The sequence below is a fragment of the Ixodes scapularis genome, unplaced genomic scaffold (genome assembly GCF_016920785.2).
Source record: "Ixodes scapularis isolate PalLabHiFi unplaced genomic scaffold, ASM1692078v2 ptg000549l_1___fragment_3__unscaffolded, whole genome shotgun sequence".
NCBI lineage: Eukaryota > Metazoa > Arthropoda > Arachnida > Ixodida > Ixodidae > Ixodes > Ixodes scapularis.
Genome location: NW_024609998.1, coordinates 615,637 through 626,537, shown reverse-complemented (window position 1 = coordinate 626,537; position 10,901 = coordinate 615,637).

Here is a 10,901-nt window from a genome sequence, read left to right as displayed (position 1 = left end):
TCTGGTTGCTATAGCCCCTAATTGGGTTATTTGTTTCCGTTCAATGGCGTACGGAGGCCGATGCTCCGACATCCATTTTACGGTGGACTCTAGGTTCTGAAACATTGTGCAGCCCGGGGACGTAATACTGGCTGACAAAGGTTTTCCGGGTATCAGGGAAGGTCTGGCAGACACTGATGCGGTGCTCGTGATGCCGCCTTTTTTATCAGTGCATGGGCAGTTCAGTGAGCCAGAAGTGTGCGACACACTACTTTGCCCAGGTCCGAATTCACGTTGAGCGAATGATACAGCGAATTAATATACTCGGGACAACGGTGCCCATTACTCTGATCCACCGATGGATGACGTTTCAACATGTGCTGTATGCTGGCAAATTTGCAACCTGCCATCATCAAGCCAAAGGAATAAATGGCAGCAAAGGTAGGTACATTCAGACGCATGGCGAGGCTTGGTACATAGCTCCGATTTCTCTTAGAGGGTTGGCTCTTCCTGGGTACCAGCGTAGGCTCCTTATCCGCAACCGAATTCTGCGCCAGAGATTGATTGAAGTGTTCCTGTATGATATGTGATGTCCTGTCGTAAAAGATGGCTGGCACCTTTTTTACGAGATGCAAAGATGATTGATAGCAACGAGTGTATTTTCCATGCCTTTGTGGTTCTATTCTATAATGAAAGTTTCAAATCGGAGCACGTTTTATAAGTAGCATTGTTTATGCCAATGAGAATAAAACAACAGCAAATAAAAGTAACACACTTTAGCAGAAAACTAAACATTCTGATTGCAAGATTATATTTTGTGTACTGGACTTTACATTTCAGCGTAGTTCTAAACCACCACTTCCTAAAAAACCGGCAAGTATGCAAAAAAACACATGGAACGTTGTCGCGAGTCATATTGTCTGTAGTGAATTGAATGCAGTACTTTATTGTTTTGTCTTTTACATCACTTGTACTGACATGCTTAGAGCTGGTACTTGTGTGCAAGGACTAGCAGTACCAGCTAAAATAAAACCGTTCTAGAGAAGGAACCGCATTGCTCAAAAACTTGTCGTTCCTGGGAACGAACACAGTGGAATCGTGCTCATCGCATGTGTAGACATAAAAATAACATGATTGCAAGTCCAGCACAAACATCAACACGTGCACTTGTGCATAGTACTTGTCCGGTGGCTTCAGGCACAACTTGTCATTAACGTAACTCCGGAGAGTTGTCCCAGCGCGCTAGCGCCACCCGCGGCGCGCAGGTGCGTCACGGCTGGATGTGTGCTTTATCGCCAAAAGCGTTGTAGGCGTTGGAACATATTTCATGTTTATTTATCAGTCCAAATATATCAGAATAAAAAATCATACCTGAAATACATATTTATGTTTACTGTAGTAACCAGGAAGGGCGAGTTACCGAGTTACTCTACTACTAAATTATAATGCTCGCATTTCTCCAGAGTTCCGAGTCACCCGGATTCCCATTTCCTCACTTTGTGTACATTCATGATTTTGTTTGTCAATTTCGCTGTCCTGTTTCTATTGCCGCACCCGAGCTGATCATGTATATCGTCTGAGTCAAGTATGTCCTGGATGGCTTTAAGAAAACTGTGCTGAATTCTTCCATAAAGGACTTCCAACCCGAAGGTGTCGACGATTTCGATGCCGACCGAACTTACGACTGTTGGTGGCGTGGAGACGGCCGAACTCGCGCAGAAGTTTACGACGAGAAAATTATCACCACGACCGGTACTTTCAACTTCACCAATAAGCTATTTCACGAATGTATGGACTCTTGCAGTTTGCTTGAAATTTTTGTTCATTTCTGTGCCTCGGTCCACAAATACAAGCGAGCGATGTGGTACGGAAACGACCAAGCGTAAAGAGAAGCATCGCGCGGCCTTAGTATCCACACACACAAATCAATTTCTTTCTGGTGGGTAACACGCATAAAACTAACTTAGCCAGTACAGGCCTTGGTGGCTTGGAGGCAAAGCGCCGGTGTACGTACCCACAGGTGGCGGGTTTAAACTCCGGCGAGTTGCCCGGGACCTATTGTGGATATTGAGCCGTGTCAGCTTTCGGTCGCACAATCCATAGATCCAGATGGTCCAGATGTCGAGGCGAGACCTAAATACACCACAGAAATCGGATTTGTAAGCTCTCACGTTGTAATTTGCCACACCACTCCGGCTAGGTGGTAGATTTAATTTGTGAAATTATAAAAATAATGCTTTCCTCAGTCAAAAGTTAAAAAGAAAACAAGACATTTTTATGTATCCCAATGAAACCAAAAAAAGCACCGTTGTGGATCATTGGGACGTTTAGTTAAAAAAAAGTGCAAGGAAAAAAAAGTTATCTACTTGCTATAATTCGCTCTTTGTCTATCAAATGTTCCAGTTGCCCACAAGAATGTTTTCTAGCTTTGAAAGGAAAACGCTTAAGCTCATGTTGGCCCATAAAATTTTTATTGTTTTTATTTCTCACTCCTGACTGGAGCAAGCTTTTTATTCGACAATTTCGCAAATTAAATCGACTGCCTGTGAAAAATTACAGTGTCATAGCCTACAAACCCAATTTTTTGCTATTCATTTAATTCTCTGCCCGACATCTGAACTACCCAGTAGTACACTTTGTTGATGGGCGACGTAAATCCGCCTTTTTTTTTTTTTGTAGATGTTTCCTAGCTAGTCTCCTATCTACTAAACTGCTTGTAACTTGAACACAGTATTTAAACAGCAATTTTGGTCAAAAAATCGTAAAGGATCATCGGTGCACCGCTACTATTCAGTAAACGGCCAGCAGTGATTCTGTGGTTGCTACTAAAGCGACTGTATATGGCATAAACTGGCTCTAGTTGCTACTAGCCTTTTTGAGGCACCATAGTTCTCCTGAGTCCGGATCGGTAATAATTATTATTGTTATTAACATAATTATTCGTATTATCACTACATTATAATGGAAGCGTGCTGTCTGAATATGACAACAAACATTTTAGGCAGAGTGATTAGCAATACTGGTGAATGCATCGGGGCAATCTGCAAATGAGTTTTTGGTGAGTAAACAGGATATGTTTAATCGATGAAAACAAGCCTTCTTGTAAAAAAATTCCAACAGTAATTTTTATTGCTGCTTTGTAGTATTTACATAACTGCAGTACACTACTCTGCAAATTGAAACTGCAACATTTGTTGAGATACTTAAAAAAAATTTGTAAAAGATCCCAATGGCATGTACTTTTTGTTGGGACACGTGAAGCCCATATATACAGCTGGTGCAATAGCACCGCAAAACCGGTACTGCACTACAAAATGTGCATTCTGTGACCACACCTTTATCATCTCCGGCAAGCTTGGTTGTTAGCTAAATTTCGGCTGCCATTCTGAGCTTTCCCACAACTCGCTTTTTTCTAGAGAAAATCTTACTGATCAAGTCGTAAAAGATTCAATCTTGAGGTACTATTTTAGCTATTAGCTGCTATCAACAGTTAGTAACTCATTTTCTACACAAACGGTTCTTCTCCCATATCATGTGCTCTCCAACTTTAAAGGATCAAAAGAGGACATAGATGAATATCTCGAAAAGAGGCGAGGAGCAGCTCCAACAAAACAGCAGAAAACATGCAAACAAGAAGCGGTAAGACCATCATCTGCTAAGTTATAAGAAGGGGCCTTCTGGTATACCTCTGAATTCAGAAGGTGCGTTCTTTGACAACAGGTTCTACTGCAGAATGCAGATACTATCTGGTCATGCGTCTTGCATAAATATACATGCTTACTCATACATAGAAGTCATTAACAGTATGTCTGCCATGCCTTGCAAACATCTTGAAGCAAAGGCACCTCTGACATTTAGAAAATTTGGCACTGTTTCATGAAAGCTGAAATAGCAAAGCAACAAGCAGCCCAAATCGACTTGCAAAGTGATATAATTGAAAATCACCGTGATTTGTTCTACACACGTCCTTTTTCCCTGTTTTAATGCTTGAAGTTGGGACACGCATTTAACAGCATACGGAATTGTCTTTTTTGTCGCGACGAAGTAAAGCCGCCGTCCGGTTGGCTGAGTCCGGTCCAGCACCAGCGACAAAGCCGGTCATGTTAGTTCGCCCACCAGATGACAGAGCAGCGAAGGCTATAAGCACGAGCTAGCCCGCGCTCTTTGCTTTAAAAACGTGTCTCTCAAGTGCGCGCTCGTTCCACAGAAGCCTATTTCAAAACCATGACCACATGCTTGTAGCTCTTACTGCCCTGTTAGTGGGGTGTAATGCAGCCGGGGGGTTAACCCCATGCACGTTAGCCAAACACTGCTCGTGGGTTGAGCACCAGCAGTGGTTTGGCCTCGATAACAACTAAAGCCCCTGTAGGAATTCAGGTTAGAGCTTGTGTCTAAACACTTCTTTTGCGAAAATTACAGACAACAATTCCTGGAGCAAAGCATGTGCCCCCTGCATTGGCGAACCTAACATGTGGCTATGATGAACACTGGCGGGTAAAAGCATGGCTGCGGATCACCTGGCCGTTCGATGGCGTGCAAGTTGAGGGGTAAAAACTACTTGTTCTCTCAATTTTTTTTAGCAATTGCTGCACGTGGCTGGGGTTCGTGGAGATGCCACTCACTAAGCACCTTGCACTTAAGGTGTGGGCGCCCCCTGGAGGGACGATGCCACGGCCAATTGTGCGTCTGAGTAGGAAAAATTGCACCAACAACCAGGAACCAAAGAAGCGGGGAGGGGGAGGGCGCACGTCCAAAACGGAACAGGAATACTCACCGAGAGCATTTAGAACTTGCCTAGTTGATAAACTTTCAAAAATAAATTCTAAATGTTAACAAAATGTTTTTTTTTCTTACTTCGTTCCCTGTTTTTGGGAGTACATGCGATAATTATTGCAATTGTAAAATATTTACAAATGTGCCGATGAGCTAAAAGAAACACGATATGGCGCAGTGTGCAACTTAGTGAGCTCGGCTCAGACAATCCGCGTTCGCATGAAGCTTTCCTTTTTTTTACATCTAAACAAAGCAGGGGTGGATTTAGAGGGGGTCCGGATGTCCTGACCCCCCTCTTGATTTCTGCGCGTATAAAATTTAGGGCGTAAAACGAGGGAGAGGGGAAGAGCGTTCCTAAACAGATTGTACGCTGACCCCCCCCCCCCCCCTTCCCTCCAGAAAATTCCTGCATCCGCCCCTGAAACAAAGAATGAATGTTCTTAGAGGGTCAAACACCAGCTTAACAAACGACCATTTCGTGAGGGCAGCTGTTCAAGCCACGTGAACAGTCGATGGCTTCCAACTAAAATAAACTTAGAACCAAACAGGTAGCAGCGAGGCATTTTCACAACCCAAACGAGACTAGTACAATGTTTTTCGATATGCTGTAGGCTTGTGCCCTCAAAGTCAGCTTCCAACTGACAAACAAAACCGGATGCTCTTCCCCTTCCTTTTCTTGGCTGAATACGACACCAAGCCCCTTCTAGCTTGCATCAGATTACAATCATCAGACTGAGTGACATTGACGCCGGTGTTATTTAACTTTTACGTCAAACAGATGGAACCAAAAGAATGGCATCCAGCTTTGACGATTGCTGAGATCCAGCAAATACCTGGCCTCTCCTATGATCCATCCTCTGGAATGCTCTTCGAAGCACCGACGACCCCCCTGGCCTATGGGACATTGCCCGACGAATCGACAATCACCCTGGCCGGCGGGACATTGCCCGACTAATGCCTTCCAACGCATGACATTGTGTTTATGCTTAGGGAAATCAGAACCCGCTGGAAACACGTTGCCTATCACCTAACAGGCATCTCTTTTGATGCAGAGACAGACAGCTCTAGACATAATCCCTGAGCTGTAGACATAATCCCTGAATGTGAAAAAATTGGCATCTGTTTGCATGCTCTTATGACAGACATGGGGAGGCAATCAAGCGGTTTGAAAACTAATTAGGATTATTGTTGGAAGTATAGAAGCCAATTAGGATTATTGTTGGAAGTATAGAAGCCAAAGACCTGGTGTTCTCGCTGATGTCACCGGAGCAGGAAGTTTTTTTCGTGCCAGTTGTCCCCCACTTGCTGAATAATCTGCATAATATTCTAACATGGGGTCCGGTGGTCATGTTACTTGCATGACTTATAATAATAGTCAACATGCCTGGAACCTTAGTTTCAATCAAGTCAATTAATTTGATTGAGAAAGAAACAAAATGTAACCACTTTGAACAATAAGTGGTTGCGTTTTTGATTTTGGAATCAAAAATAAAAGGGTTTGAAGGGCTGAAAGGATTTGAAGGTTTAAAGGCTTGATGTGCTGAAGGGGTCTGAAGGGCTGACAGGGTTTCATACCACATTAGGGCTGAAGTGTACTTTTAAATAGGGATGTTCTCTATAAAACATAGCTAACAAAGTTCGACGGCGCTCTTCAAAGTGGCGACAACTATGAAAATGTAAATACTTAATTTAAAGAAGCAATACGCATCAGCCAGCATGGAGATTCGAACGAAGGCTCTTTTATATCGCGCGCTCCGCGCTCAAACCGCGGCACCGTTGAGAGAGACGTGGCGCCATCTATCGCTGGTTACTACATCTCTTTTCACTGGAAAAGACAGTGTAGAGCGTCACCATCAACATGGTTGGGGTATCGCAGCGGTGGCCTTCTTTTCCGTGTTCCTCTTCGCGGCTGCGGTGCCGGGTGAGCCTGACTCTGGTTAGTCACTGGGACTCTGTTCCGTGCCGGCTGTCTCTTTCCCCGTGGAGGTCAGCTCTTGTCGAGAATCTGTCGCCATTCGTAAGTATTCACGGGTACTTCGGCGGACTTGACCCTCTGGGGTTACAATGTTGTAAGACCTCGGCACTGGATGTCCTACGACTATGGCAGGTGACCATGTGCGCCGCAGGTTATTGTAGACGGTGACTGTAGAACCCGTGTCAATGTCTGGCAGCGCTCTGGAGTTTCTATCATAGTTCGCCTTTTGTTGCCGCCTTATTTCTGTGAGACGACGTGTGACAGCCTTGGGTGGCACAACAGCGGGCAGGTAATGTTCCGATTGCGCAGGTAACAGTGTCCTTGTGTGTCGGCTCATCAGTCTCTGCACTGGCGTTTGGAGGACATCGTCTCGTGGAGTGTTGCGCCACTCAAGGAGGGAGCAGTAAAACTCTTCCCCATTGGCACTCTTTCGCAAGAGTTGTTTGACCTGTCTCACGGCTCGTTCAGCCACGCCATTTGATCGAGCGTGGTAGCGGCTTGATGTAACTTGTTCTATCTGGAGGTTTTCAAAGAACTGCTTGAACTCCTGGCTGCCAAATGGTGGGCCATTTTCGCTTATAATTTTCAACGGCAGTCCATGTGTTGTGAATACTTTGAGGCAGAACTTTCTGACTTTGGAAGCTGTGGTGCTCTTCATTTCTTCTACCTCAAAATAAAATGAGTAAAAATCCACGAGGATTATGCAGTCTTTTCCTTCATGAGTGAAGAAATCGGTCCCGACAAACTGCCGAGGGGGCATTGGCAGTGCGTCCCTTAGCAAAAAGTAATGCATCTCAAATATATATAAGCATATTTTAAACATATTTCAAATGTATTTTACATTCACAAATTCATTAACACTACGCTACAGATGTACTAACGCAATTTTTACAAAAAATTCAAAATGCATTTTGCAAAATTAATTAAAAATACTTTTAATGATGCTTCACCGCAAGCACATTTGAAACACAATGAAAATGCATAAATGCAAAATAAATATATATTAAATATATTTCAAACGTGTTGTGTTAGTACAATAATAAATATATTCATAAGACACTATTAACATAATAAAAAGATACCTAGCAAGATGTATATTAAATACACTGCAAGTACATTATTCTACATATTAACTATATGTATACATTTATATGAAATATTTTTGAAAATAGTGAAATAAAAACGTTGACTCACTTGTCACGTACCTCTAAGACAGCACACAGAGCCTTTGGGATTGGGTCGTTGACACAATCTAGCTGTGATATAGCAAAAGAGCTGTTTTATTTTTATTTTTCCAGTACTGTCATAAATGTGCATAATGAATAGTGGCACCATTCACTGGTCACTTTGCTCCTAACCTCAGCAGGGTTGCATGTAGATGCCTTTGGCCATGAAAGCTTTTGTCATATGCTAGTACATGGAATATACTTCTATTTGATCGATAACCACAGTGTATACTGCCGAAGGCCGGTTCAGAAAAAATTATTATTTTCTTATTAAGAAACTTTAATGCTGAATCTTAAGGCCCGAGCAACGGCCCATGATTGATTAACAAGCGGAATCAGCGATTCTTTTATTACTATTTAAAAACAGAAAAGTCTGGTGTTTAAGAAATAAATATCCAGCACAACTCTAAACCTTTACTTAATCCAGCTCAATAATTACAAGCATGCTCCAATAATCATAAAATCTTTATTAAGTGATGATAATGAATTTGGACACAGAAGAACATAATAGGTAAATAACAATTGGTTGTGTACAGTAGGCATTTCCCATTTCTTCTAGTCTGTTTGTGATTAATATATCTTCGGGCCCCTCTTCCTCAAAGCCCAGCAGCTAGCGCAGGGGCAACCCCTCCTCATCCTCGGTGACTTTAACGCGCACCACCGCGCTTGGGGCTATCACTACGACTCGGCTAAAGGCAGGCGGCTCTGGGATGACTGGCATATGCACCAGCTTACCCTCATCACGGACGTCTCCTACCCCACTAGACTTGGTACGGGCCTACACCGAGATACGACGCCAGATCTCGCCTTTACGAGCTCCGGAGTCAAAGCTACCTGGTGCCATACTCACGAAAACTTTGGAAGCGACCACTTCATACTCGAAATTGTGATACAAGAGCCCACGAGGCAACGTACACGGCCGGCTCAAGTGATCGACTGGGACTCCTTTAGGGTGCATAGGCAAGAGCAGGACACACCTCCCATCATTACTGACATCAAAGCATGGACAACCCAAATTGTCAAACAAGTGGCTCACGCCACGCAAACCGTCAAGCTAGAGGACACGGTCCCTCACTGCGACCGCCACTATGCCCATCTTTGGGAGCGTAAGAAATCACTCGAAGCTCTCCTCAACACTCGGAAATGGGACCGCAATATCCGCCGTCGACTGGCGCGCGCCAGCCAACACGACCATCAAGAATTACGCAATTGAACTAACTCGCCAGAGCTGGCACAACATTAGCGACCAGATGAACAAGACTCCAAAACACTCGTAACACGTCGAAACTCCTCCGGCATCTACTCGACCCGGCTGGAGGCAAACTCCAAGCACGCCAACAGCTCGAGCGAATCTTCCACCAGTATCCTGGCACGCCAGAGGAACTCAAACGAGAAATTATAGACACTTACATCCGTCCCGGCCCGGCAACTACCCTCCCCTCCTATCAGGGCCCGGACAACCCCGGTCTAGACGCTCCAATCACTCTAGCGGAGGTACGAGCAGAACTTCTTTTCATCACCTAAGGAGGTGACCTCGCAAATCATAGTTAACAGTGAAACTGTTTCTTCTCCTTTTCAAATTGCAGAAGAATTTAACAAGTACTTTCAGTCCGTTTTTACTCTGTCACGTGACCCGTCGGGAGACCCTGCCTATGTTTCTTATCAGTCACAAATGCCGGAGCTCGTTCTGTCGGAAAGCGGTATCTTTAACTTGATTCTGAATATAAACGATAAAAAGGCATCTGGCCCAGATGACATTCCGAATGCTTTTCTAAGACGATACGCAGAGTGGGTGTCTCGGTACTTATTTGTAATTTTTCAAGCTTCACTTCGGCAGAGCAGGCTACCGGCAGATTGGTTATGTGGGAAAATTGTGCCAATCCACAAGTCCGGAAACAAGATGGCAACTGAGAATTATTGTCCTATATCCTTAACATCGACATGTTGCAAACTCCTAGAACATATTATATCAAAACATATCAATCACTACCTGGAAGAAAATAACTTACTGTATAAGCACCAGCATGGGTTTAGGCAGGGTCTGTCAACGGTCACGCAGCTACTTGAATGTACGCATGAGTTCGCGTCTGTTATAAATGAGCGTGGTCAAGTTGATGTAATATGTATGGATTTTTCGAAAGCCTTTGACCGTGTTCCTCATGACAAATTGCTCGAAAAGCTACGTAAATTAGGACTGAATCGGAGTTTGCTATCATGGATACGTTCATATTTAAGCAACCGAATGCAGTATGTCTGTTATAATAACGTATGCTCTCCCCCATTAGCAGTCTATTCAGGAGTACCCCAGGGTTCCGTTTTAGGGCCACTCTTATTCTTAGTCTATATCAATGACATAGCTTCGAATCTGCCTTCTTCTGTACATGTTAAGCTTTTTGCGGATGACTGTATGCTATTTTCTAAAATTACTACAGTTCAGGATCAGGAGTTACTAAATGAGTCTTTGGGGGTAATCAGCTCATGGTGTGCTACATGGGGCATGGTTATTAATTTTAATAAGACGGTATTTTGTAGTATTACAAACAAGAAGAAAGTGTTAGATTTCCGCTACACTATAGGGAGCACAGAACTTGCAAAAGTAGATGAATTTAAGTACCTAGGTGTGATTTTTTGTAATACGTTGCGCTGGAATAGTCACGTGGACTATATATGTGCAAGGGCATATCAAAAACTAGCGTTCCTTAGAAGGCACCTAAGACATGCAAATAGAGATGTTAGATTAACTGCATATAAATCCTATGTGCGTCCGATATTAGAGTATGCAAGTTGCGTATGGGACCCCTACAGAAGAAAACAGGTCACACAAATAGAAAGAATTGAGAACCTTGCTTTACGGTTTATTTTTTCGGAATATAGGCGTACGTCGTCTGTTACCGCAATGAGAGCTGAGGCGCGGCTGGATCGCCTAGAAAACAGAAGAAAAATTTCTA